This window comes from Carassius gibelio, chromosome A16, assembly GCF_023724105.1.
Source record: "Carassius gibelio isolate Cgi1373 ecotype wild population from Czech Republic chromosome A16, carGib1.2-hapl.c, whole genome shotgun sequence".
Taxonomy (NCBI): domain Eukaryota; kingdom Metazoa; phylum Chordata; class Actinopteri; order Cypriniformes; family Cyprinidae; genus Carassius; species Carassius gibelio.
In genome coordinates this window covers 29,087,050-29,099,058 of record NC_068386.1, presented here as the reverse complement: position 1 = coordinate 29,099,058, position 12,009 = coordinate 29,087,050, and the positions used below count along the sequence as shown (strand labels likewise).

The 12,009-nt window shown below is 47.0% G+C and overlaps 1 protein-coding gene across 1 annotated transcript in view; it reads right to left on the bottom strand.

Moving 5' to 3' along the window:
• mboat1 (membrane bound O-acyltransferase domain containing 1) overlaps positions 1-12,009 on the bottom strand; it is a 256,808-nt gene that overhangs the window by 115,736 nt on the left and 129,063 nt on the right. The gene's annotated exons all lie outside the window — the stretch shown is intronic.

The following is a 12,009-nucleotide window of genomic DNA, read 5'->3' as shown; positions in this document are numbered from 1 at the left end:
ACGTTACTGCGCATGCGCGGTAAACACATATGTCACGTACATACGTGACGTCACCGTGCTACAGTCTGCAGCGAGGAGTACTTGTTTCGTCTTGGAGGAGATGAACCTGATGGAACATCCCTTTAATGTCGCCACTTATTGCCACTGGGTGTTTACGAAAACATAGGAATACACCTAACAAGGATGGGCCTAAGATTGGTCCTGGGTGCAAATAGTCATTTAGGTTATTGCCTTAGAAGTGAAATGAACAGTTACCACTTGGTTCTTTCCATTGTGCTCTACAATGTGGTGAGGGATGTACCACTATAGTTTCAGGTGGGAGTTTGACAAGATAGCCCGAGGTCTATGGTTTCTTAATCTCCTGTTGGTAGGTGGCCATTTTTATGTGTCTAAGGTTAGGAAGCACTCAGCACTGCCTACATGGGAGCTTGAAGAATGGGCATATATTTCTTACGCAGGAGAGGGGTGGCATAAAGACTCACGCCATCAGTCATTACCAAGACAGTCTTTGACTGAAGAAAGTCAAGGGCTTCTTGGTCCTGCTAAGACCAAGTGACATATTTCTATGATCTGTTGAGAATCACGTCTCTCAACCTACTGGAACAACTCAGTCATAGAGAGATTAACAACAATGTGCAGACACTGTTGGTATTTAACGTTGTCTCCAAAGACTCTTGCTGGGCCTTGTAAAGACCAACCCATTCTTGCCCTGACAGCTGCTGGACCTCCAAGTGGACCAAGACGGACAGATTCAATCAGAGTGATAAGGTGAGGATGATCTGCTCCAATCAGTAACAGGGGACTAGCTTTGTGAATAAGTTGCAATTGTAACCCTCTCAAATGTCAGTAACATTGCTGAAGCTCTGCAACAGTGTAGGTATGTTCAGCTAAGCTCAGTAGATCTGCAGTGAAGGGTCCCTTTATTTTGTAGCTCCTGTCTGGCTGGGATGGAGTTGAAATCTGAAAGGACAGTGCAGCACCGCAAAACTTGATGTCTTGCCTTATAGTTCTCAAGAGCCACGTCTCCACTTTTGGGCCAAAAGCTGGCATGTTAGTGTGTGCCAGGGCTAGTCGTGTTTCCACTGTAACTTCCGGTGCTTGATCGCGCCTCGTCTGTGCTTCCTCGGGTCCAACGGCCCGGATTTTTTGGCCCGACGAAAACCTTGGGCTAAAGCAGGCCAGCTGGGGCTAGAGGAGTGGTTATGAACAAAGGCAGAGTTTCTCCACATCTGGAGAGCGTCAACGCTGTGGATCATTTCATAAAGCTAACAGCTATAACACCAGCATTAAAAACTTTTTAAAATAAGTTAAGCTCAAAACTCACTTTCAGTCAACAGTGTTGATCTAAAATCAGTCCTTGTCCCCTTTACAATTTAATCACAGGGCCGCATAACAGTTGCCTTGTCAAAAATCTTTATTGTCGTATGTATCAGGCATAGGAGAGAAACTTGTTATCTTTGCCAGCTGTATGTTCGTTTCTCCGTTTCTCTGAGGCTTTAACAGTGACCATAGCTTATATACCACTGACCAAATTCCTTACAAGGTAAGGAAACATGTTGGTTTGTTTAAAATAGAATGTATACTTCATGCTTATGTAGTGATATGATCAACCATTTTTTTGGGAAAGTGGTACATTCCACCTGTATAAAAGGGGATGTGATTGACATCCAGGTAGCATGTCATTTGGGGGTCACGGATATGACGTCATCTTGTGTGCGCCGTGTTTATGTCCAGCAGTGTGGCTGAGGATGCGGATAAACTTCTCTCTCTACAAACCTCGAACTCGTACGCCAGTGAGTGCGCGGGTCGGTGTGAGTTATTATCTGCAGTGACACGGGGGGCCAGGAGGTGTTGCAGCAGGCTTTTGTGGTCTATTTGAGAGTATTTGCACGCGTTTCAGTCTCGGCCCCGGAGAGCTTCTGGGCGGGGTGGACTGTCCTTCATTGTGCCTGCTAATTCTTTCAACTACTCTTCTGCCATTTACTGGACGGTGAATGTTGTGGTACTGCATACTTTGATCAAATTGACCGACTTAATTGTAGCGCACTGGGGGGTTACCGTGACAACCGGAACCGCTAGCGTTCCCGGCCTGAAGTGACTCATCGCCCTCAAACTAATTTGACTTTAACTTTGTGGGGGGTAATTACAGACGAATCATTAAGTGTTTGACGCAACCATTGTGTTTAACTGCCGTTTCTCTGTCAGACTAGTTTCTTTTGAATTGCTTTACTTAAGATTGTATTTTATTTTATTTTGTTTGTATGCATACTGTGACATGTCACAACCTGTTGTGTTGCCCACAGTCTGTGAGTACCAGTGAGTGAGGATTGCCAGTGACCTGGTGTCCTTGTTTCCGTCAGGCAGCGAGTGATAAGTGTTTCTGACAAATAATAACCTGATGTGCATATGTGACTGTGTATGAATGTGGGTATTTTGTCTCTTATGTTGTTCTGTTTCCTTTCCCTTCAGAATTGGGGTACCAGTCCTAGCCAGTGTCGTGTGTGGTGGTGGTGCGGCTGTAGGTTTGCGGTGTTCACAACGTGGGTGATGCTGTGTGGTTAGAGCACAAGTGTTTGCTGTGTTCATTGGATAAGTAACTTGAGTCCCCCAGTTCTGAAATCGGAAAATTGTTTGTCTTTCATATTTTTAAGATCCATGCCTATCCCTTTTTTTAGTGCTTATTAAAATAATAAATTGTGTGTATATATAAATTAGTGATTTTGAATAAATTGTTGAATTCTGTGTACTGTGTCTGATATCTGTCTCAGCCACCACGTATCTGTGTGCTGGTGATACATTTGTATACCGGTAGGTCCCCGGCCAGTTTCCGGGGTGGCGTAGTCTATATTTCTTGCCATAGTTGGCGCTGGGTTAAATTCCCGACAACAGCATTGCCACATTTGGCGTATAGTCGGCAGGGTATTGTGGCTGCTGTACAGATTCAGAGACATTGTGTTTTTTTTTTTTTTGTTTTTTTTTTGTGTTTTCTAGTTGTGACAATACAGTGGAGATTCGTCTGGTAAGTACCCCTAATCAAATTTAGCTATGGAGGCTGAATTACAGGAAATGAGAGAACTAGTGGCTCAGTTGAAGGCTGATAATGAGAGACTGCGACAGGAACGGGCACCGGTTGAGTTGCTTGATCCTGGCGCAGCCTCTAGTAGTGTGTCACGGCCGGTAACTCCTAGTTCTGTCGACCTAAATGTCGGTACCGTTGAGCGCTTTGTGTTTATTCCCCGTGAACGGCGTTGTCCAAAATTTAATGGTAGGTCTGGTGTAGGCATTGAAGAGTGGGTCGAAGAAGCTCAGGCGTGTATGCGTATGCGAACCATGACTGTTGCTGAACAAGCTTTCTTTTTGTTTGATCATCTCGAAGGAGAGGCTCGGGATGAAATCAAATATCGACCCAGCATTGATAAAGATGATCCAGAAAGAATTATTTCAGCACTGCGTGAGTTATATGGTTGTGCAGAATCCTATATTGCTCTGCTGGAAGTTTTTTATTCGCGCCGACAATTGGAGGGAGAAACACTACAAGAGTTCTCCCTGGTATTGTTGGGTCTATTTGATAGACTTAAACGACAAGCCCCACATACCATCCCAAATGCAGACAGTGTAGTAAGAGACCAATTCATTGAAGGTGTGTTAGATAATGCATTACGTCGAGAATTAAAACAACTGGTTAGACGTCAGCCTGCTGCAACACTGTTGGACGTGCGAGGGGAAGCTATTCGCTGGGAACGAGAGGGGATGCCGGGTGGTGCCAGGGGGCGAAGTCAATCTGTTCCACTGGTGCGGGGAATTCAATGTGGGGTTCAAGGCGATACTGGGGTTCGTTCAGAGCATGGGGATCGCCCATCTGAATTGGTTGAATTACGGGAAATGTTTAATCAGCAGCAAAAGCAGCTTGACCAGCTTACTCAAATTATAACCCGAAGCCAAAGTACCCAGTTACGTGGTCATTCGCCACGTCCCACTTCTGTGATTTGTCGACGGTGTCAGCAGCCCGGTCATTTTGCCCGTGAGTGTAATTGGCGACATCATTCTCCCGGCCCGCCTACTCGTTCCCAGGCTGATTCGTCCAGCGACGCAAGGCCAGTTAGGTCTAGTTTCCCGAACCAGTCGGGAAACTAGCCCCCACCGTGCTGCAGAGTCACAGTTCGGTTGGGGGTATGCGTGGCTCCCGTGTTTTACAGGATGACACATCCGTGTCTCGTTTAGTCTCCCCATGCCCACATCTTGTTGTTTCCATGGGGGGTGTCTCAGTACCCTGTTTGTTAGATACTGGTTCCATGGTATCAACCATTACAGAAAGTTGTTTTAGGCTTTGGTTTGAACCGTGGGGCCAGGATCGATTACAGTCATGCCATTGGTTGCAGCTCAGAGCCGCCAATGGACTCGAAATTCCTTACATTGGGTACATGGAACTGGACATTGAGCTGTGTGGTCACGTGGTATCAGAGTGTGGAATACTTGTGGTTCGTGATCCTCCAGGTGGCAGCTCTAGCATCCCTGGTATTCTGGGGATGAATGTTCTTGGGCGCTGCTACAGGGAGCTTCTCGGACAGTATGGATCCACCCTGTTTGAGTTGCCATTAATGACGAATGAGGTGGAATTGTCTCAGGCTTTTCAAACTTGCCAAAGGGTTGATGGTGTTCTCACTTGCGGGGGTAATGTAAAAGTCCGGGGTCGTAGAGTGTGTCGTCTTCCAGGCGGCACCTTAAAGTTCATAACCGCAACGTGCTCATCCATATTTCGTGATAAGATTGTGTTATTTGAGCCCCTTGAGACTGGGTTGCCAGCTGGCTTATTAGCCTCCCCATCCTTAGTGCGTGTTAAGGGTGGGACAGTTTCTGTGCCTGTCATTAATGTTGGGGTTCTTGATGCTGTTTTATATCCCACAACCATTCTTGGGAGGTTGTGGGAAGTGTGTCTAGTTGACTCCCCTGTTGGGCTGACCGAGGTATCGCTGGCAAATGCTCAGATAACGACCTGTGACACGATCATTGCGTCAGAAGTAGGGCAGGTTAAAAATGTTGAATTGCAAGGGTTGTCGGACGAGGAGCAGGAACAGGTAAGGGCTCTCCTCTTGGAATTCCAGAGTGTGTTTTCCACTGGTGAGCGGGATGTCGGGGGTACTGACCTCCTGTCTCATGAAATTCCGCTAATTGACGAGACTCCAGTCCGACAACGCTATAGACGAATTCCTCCATCCGAATATGAGTTGGTTAAGACCCATATCAGCCAGCTTTTAGATTCGCAAGTGATTCGTGAAAGTTGCAGTCCATATGCCTCTCCAGTTGTCTTGGTTAAGAAGAAGGATGGTAGCCTACGCATGTGCGTAGACTACCGTCAGCTAAATGCTAAGACTCGAAAAGACTCCTTTCCATTGCCGCGAATTGAAGAGACACTAGATTCTTTAACAGGGTCTCGCTGGTTTACCACGTTAGATCTGGCCAGCGGGTATAATCAAGTCCCTGTTGCTGAATCTGATCGTTATAAAACTTCTTTTTGTACACCTTTTGGGTTATACGAATGGAACCGCATGCCCTTCGGCCTGTGCAATGCCCCAGGCACTTTCCAGCGCTTGATGGAGCGGCTCTTTGGCGATCAGCGACACCAGTCTGTCCTGTTGTATCTTGATGACATCATTGTCTATTCCTCATCCGTGCAACACCACCTGCAACGGTTAAGGATGGTACTGGAACGCCTAAGAGCTGCTGGCCTCAAGGTTAAGCTGGAAAAGTGCGCCTTCTTTAGGGAAGAGGTGCAGTACTTGGGACATGTAATATCGTCCCAAGGAGTAGCTACAGATCCTGGTAAGGTCGAGGCCGTAGCTCAGTGGCCCTGTCCCAAAACTGTGTCACAGCTGCGGACCTTTCTAGGTTTTGTTAGCTACTATAGGCGATTTGTAGAAGGGTTTGCCCAGATAGCAGCGCCGTTGCATCGGTTAGTGACCGAGGCAGGTAAAGGGAAGGTGAGTAATCGTAGACAGGAGTTGGGGGCGTTGTGGTCCGAACAGTGTGAACAAGCATTTCGGACGTTGAAACAAAAACTTACCACCGCACCCATCCTTGCATATGCAGATTTTAAACTTCCGTTCATCTTGGAGATCGATGCCAGCCATGTAGGGCTAGGTGCGGTGCTGTCCCAAGAGGTTGATGGCAAGGTGAGACCAGTGGCTTATGCTAGCCGGAGTCTTCGTTCAGCGGAGCGTAATACTGCAACATACAGCTCCATGCGGCTGGAGTTTTTGGCCTTAAAATGGGCCATGACCGAAAAGTTTCGTGAATACTTATTGGGACATCATTGTATCGTACGCACAGATAACAACCCGCTGAGTCATTTGGTAACAGCAAAATTGGGCGCCACCGAACAGCGGTGGGCGGCTGAGCTGGCAGCCTTTGATTTTGAGGTGCAGTACCGGTCAGGTATGTCCAACCGGAATGCGGATGCATTATCACGGTTGCCTTCAGGAGGGCAGCCTTTGGAAGGCAATAGTCAGTTAGGAACGTTAGTCCCTGAACTGTTGAGGCGGACCACCACTGTAAGTTCAGCCTTACCCACCACTGTGAGGGCTGTGCAGGCGTTGCCAAGTCGATCTGGGCCCGAACTGTTGCTGTTGCAAGAGGAGGATCCCACAATTGGTGCAGCCCTTAAGTATTGGCGTCAAGGGCGAGGCCCAGGGCCTCAAGACCGACGACAATTGTCCAAGCTGATCTTGGTGCTGCTTCAGCAGTGGGACCGTCTGGAGGAACAGGACGGCCTGTTATATCGACGGGTTTGCCGTCCCGATGGCGGTGAAGAGGTGCTACAGCTAGTGCTGCCTGCTGTGTTACAGACTGAGGTACTGACCCAATTACATCAGTGTCATGGGCATCAAGGCATTGAACGAACCCTGGAGTTGGTGCGACAACGTTGCTATTGGCCAGGGATGTCGGCCGATGTAGCACATTGGGTACAGCGATGTGAGCGGTGTCAGCAAGCCAAGGAGGCTGCACCAGTTGCTCGGAGTTACATGGCACATCTACTGTCCTCCCGTCCAAACGAGATCGTGGCCCTTGACTTCACAGTCTTGGAGCCTTCCCATTCTGGGCACGAAAATGTGCTGGTTATGACGGATGTTTTTAGTAAATTCACATTGGCAATACCTACTCGTGATCAACGAGCAGAAACCGTGGCCCGTGTTTTGGTGGAAGAGTGGTTTTATAAGTTTGGAGTTCCGGGGCGGATCCATTCTGATCAGGGCCGGAACTTCGAATCCCATCTCATTCAGCAGTTATGTAGCCTCTATCAGGTGGGTAAGTCTCGCACCACGGCATACCATCCAGCCGGTAATGGCCAGTGCGAACGGTTTAACCGGACTTTGCACAATTTATTGCGGACGTTGCCCACTGGGAGAAAGAGGGACTGGGCTTCTTGTTTGTCCCAGGTGATATTCTGCTATAATACAACTCCCCACCAGTCCACGGGTGAAACCCCTTACTTTTTGATGTTTGGGCAGGAGCCGAGACTGCCGGTGGATTTCTTGCTTGGCCGAGTGCAAGAGCCAGTGTCTGGTAGAATCCACCATTGGGTGGAAGAGCATCAGGCTCGTCTCCAAGTGGCCTTTGAGGGTGCCCGAGAGCGGCTGCAAGCAGCAGCTCTAAATCGTAAGGCCAAGTTTGATCAAAGGGTTAGAGAGCAGCCTTTGGCGGAGGGCCAATTGGTCTATCTGCGAGAGCATGGATTCTTGGGACGACATAAAATCCAGGATTTATGGAGCTCGATAAAATATCAGGTAGTCCGGGCACCCCGGGGGGGTGGGTCCGTGTATACGGTAGCACCTGTACATGACCTTGGTAAGCTCCGCCATGTTCATCGTACCTCTTTAAAACCCTGTGTTTGTGGCAGTCCGACTCTGACGGAATCTCTGGGGGATCAGTCTGAACGATCAGCACCCTTGATGATGGAGGATGAAATGGAGGATGAATTGGAGGATGGCGATGTAGCGTATGTGGTGGAAGCGCCACCAGTAAGTGAGAGGGGTGCAGAGGTGAGTAGAGCTCCTTCCGAAGGGCGATTAACTCCTGCCTCTGGAGTCGAGAGTTTGGCTATCAGGCCTGCAGTAGGGGTAGGGGAGAGTAGTGCAAGTTTACATCCAGAGCCCGTATCCGTTGCTTTGGGGATGTCCAATATATCTGGACGGGCCCCAAGACGAACTGGACGTGTAGGGGCAGGCCAGCATTCAAACCTCTACCGCTTACCACGAGCTGTAGGGAGTGAGGCTAATCAAATCTCTGTCACGTCTACCGTGGGTGCTAACTCCGTGGTGGCCTGGTTTAGACCTTGGGATTAGCAGAGTTGTTCATCGTTGGGACTACGATGACTAATGGGGGGGTGGATTGTAGTGATATGATCAACCATTTTTTTGGGAAAGTGGTACATTCCACCTGTATAAAAGGGGATGTGATTGACATCCAGGTAGCATGTCATTTGGGGGTCACGGATATGACGTCATCTTGTGTGCGCCGTGTTTATGTCCAGCAGTGTGGCTGAGGATGCGGATAAACTTCTCTCTCTACAAACCTCGAACTCGTACGCCAGTGAGTGCGCGGGTCGGTGTGAGTTATTATCTGCAGTGACACGGGGGGCCAGGAGGTGTTGCAGCAGGCTTTTGTGGTCTATTTGAGAGTATTTGCACGCGTTTCAGTCTCGGCCCCGGAGAGCTTCTGGGCGGGGTGGACTGTCCTTCATTGTGCCTGCTAATTCTTTCAACTACTCTTCTGCCATTTACTGGACGGTGAATGTTGTGGTACTGCATACTTTGATCAAATTGACCGACTTAATTGTAGCGCACTGGGGGGTTACCGTGACAACCGGAACCGCTAGCGTTCCCGGCCTGAAGTGACTCATCGCCCTCAAACTAATTTGACTTTAACTTTGTGGGGGGTAATTACAGACGAATCATTAAGTGTTTGACGCAACCATTGTGTTTAACTGCCGTTTCTCTGTCAGACTAGTTTCTTTTGAATTGCTTTACTTAAGATTGTATTTTATTTTATTTTGTTTGTATGCATACTGTGACATGTCACAACCTGTTGTGTTGCCCACAGTCTGTGAGTACCAGTGAGTGAGGATTGCCAGTGACCTGGTGTCCTTGTTTCCGTCAGGCAGCGAGTGATAAGTGTTTCTGACAAATAATAACCTGATGTGCATATGTGACTGTGTATGAATGTGGGTATTTTGTCTCTTATGTTGTTCTGTTTCCTTTCCCTTCAGAATTGGGGTACCAGTCCTAGCCAGTGTCGTGTGTGGTGGTGGTGCGGCTGTAGGTTTGCGGTGTTCACAACGTGGGTGATGCTGTGTGGTTAGAGCACAAGTGTTTGCTGTGTTCATTGGATAAGTAACTTGAGTCCCCCAGTTCTGAAATCGGAAAATTGTTTGTCTTTCATATTTTTAAGATCCATGCCTATCCCTTTTTTTAGTGCTTATTAAAATAATAAATTGTGTGTATATATAAATTAGTGATTTTGAATAAATTGTTGAATTCTGTGTACTGTGTCTGATATCTGTCTCAGCCACCACGTATCTGTGTGCTGGTGATACATTTGTATACCGGTAGGTCCCCGGCCAGTTTCCGGGGTGGCGTAGTCTATATTTCTTGCCATAGTTGGCGCTGGGTTAAATTCCCGACAACAGCATTGCCACACTTACATCAGTTGATATATTTATACATACATACATTGGTGGAAAGAAGAAACCACCCTAGGCATCAGTGGAACATTACATGTACACACTCCTGCATGTACACATTCTGGTATGGTCAAAATTAGCTCTTCTCCCTGTGTCTGTCACATGATCCTACATGTTCATGCAGACTTTAACTCATGCAGTATATAACTTCATCATGCACTAAAACTTCACAAATACATATAAATAATATTATAATAATACATTTTTGGTCTACAGTAGCAAGAGTTCAAAATAATTTGATCCAAAGTGGATTGTAATCACCATACAAGGTTAAAATATTTATAAGCGATGTAAAAGACTATGCATGTTAGGCATTACATAACCATAGTAAACATGGTAAATGCGGGCACTTTAAGAAATAAGGAGTGGATGAATAAAAAAAAAGAATCAGCGATGAGACGAGCATCTATTAACTTTAGGTGACCTAACAAAACTTGGTACTTTAATAGCTCTGTAGCTTCATCAGTTAGTAGGTTATTCAAGGCAAGTTTGAGATGGGCAATTACAACAAGGTCTATGCAAGTGAATTCTGGAATGGTTGGCAGTGGACCATTATAAATTATCTCTTGTCTTGCAATATTAGGCTGGATCTCTGGAAAGTTCTCTGGTTCTACATGCAGCTGACTGCAGCAAGGACAATGAGGTGGGGAGATAATAGAAGCTATCTTTCCTGCCATTGGCTGCCTTGTGCCCTGAGTAACTCTATAAGTGTCATAATCCACATAATTCCACTAATGAATGAAAAGGAGAGATTAATTCTGCATAGGAGCATTCACAGTTCTTCTTTTGCTGACTACGAGGCACTGACTAATGTCATTCAATAAACTGTGCTCTGATTGGATGACAGTTTTAGTCCTTAAAATGTATAGATTATAGTAACATATAGTTTAATTTATAGTTCAGTTTTAGGCTAAAAAATTAAGTTCAAACATCAGGTAACTGAAGGTCAAGGGTTACATCAAGGGTTAAATTTTTTTTAATATGCATAATAACATGTAATGGCCACCAAATGTGCTTCAACTAAGTAATAGGTTGGACAGTGTTTTCTCTACTTCCTGTTGGCCTTCTATAGCTAATCATAGCTCCGTGTAGCTGTTTTTATTTTATATTTTTTTCTCTATAATCTTTCTTACTATCACTGTCTGTTTGTTTGTTTTTTTAAATTGTAAAATATAACTTAATTCACACCATATTTCTGATATTACCGATCAATCTTATCAGATTAACTTTGACCTTCACTCTTCCGTGACTGCAGTACACCTGCAAAGCGTTAGCACTCGTTAGCTTGTCATTAGCGTTTTCTTTTCTCCTCTCCTCTCCTCTCTCACTCTGCAGTTTTCCACAAGTTCATCAAACAACCGCAGTAAGAATATTTCATCAAGCACGGTGAGTAATCCCAGATAGCAAACATATCCGGGCCTCATCTGGGCCAACTATGGCACATCTGGCTCAGTTCTGGCAACGGCAGAGGTTATATGGGCCATCTCTGGCCCACACACATCAAGCCGGTTTTAGTTTGAGTTGTGGCATGCTGTTTATGGGCCAGATCTGGCCCGTGTGCAACAAACCGGCTTTAATTTGAGTCGTGGCTTGCTGTGTGTGGGCCAGATCTGGCCCGTGTGCGAAAAACAGGCTTTAATTTGAGTCGTGGCTTGCTGTGTGTGGGCCAGATCTGGCCCGTGTGCGACAATCCGGCTTTAGTTTGAGTCGTGGCTTGCTGTGTGTGGGCCAGATCCGGCCCGTGTGTGACAAACCGGCTTTAATTTGAGTCGTGGCTTGCTGTGTGTGGGCCAGATCCGGCCCGTGTGCGACAAACCGGCTTTAATTTGAGTCGTGGCTTGCTGTGTGTGGGCCAGATCTGGCCCGTGTGCGAAAAACAGGCTTTAATTTGAGTCGTGGCTTGCTGTGTGTGGGCCAGATCTGGCCCGTGTGCGACAATCCGGCTTTAGTTTGAGTCGTGGCTTGCTGTGTGTGGGCCATATCTGGCCCGTGTGCGACAAACCGGCTTTAATTTGAGTCGTGGTTTGCTGTGTGTGGGCCAGATCCGGCCCGTGTGCGACAAACCGGCTTTAGTTTGAGTCGTGGCTTTCCGTGTGTGGGCCAGATCTGGCCCGTGTGCGACAAACCGGCTTTATTTTGAGTCGTGGCTTTCCGTGTGTGGGCCAGATCTGGCCCGTGTGTGACAAACCGGTTTTAGGTTGAGTTCTGGCTTGGTGTATGTGGGCCAGATTTGGCCTATACCAGGTGACCAGAAGTGCCATTTTCTGAAGACA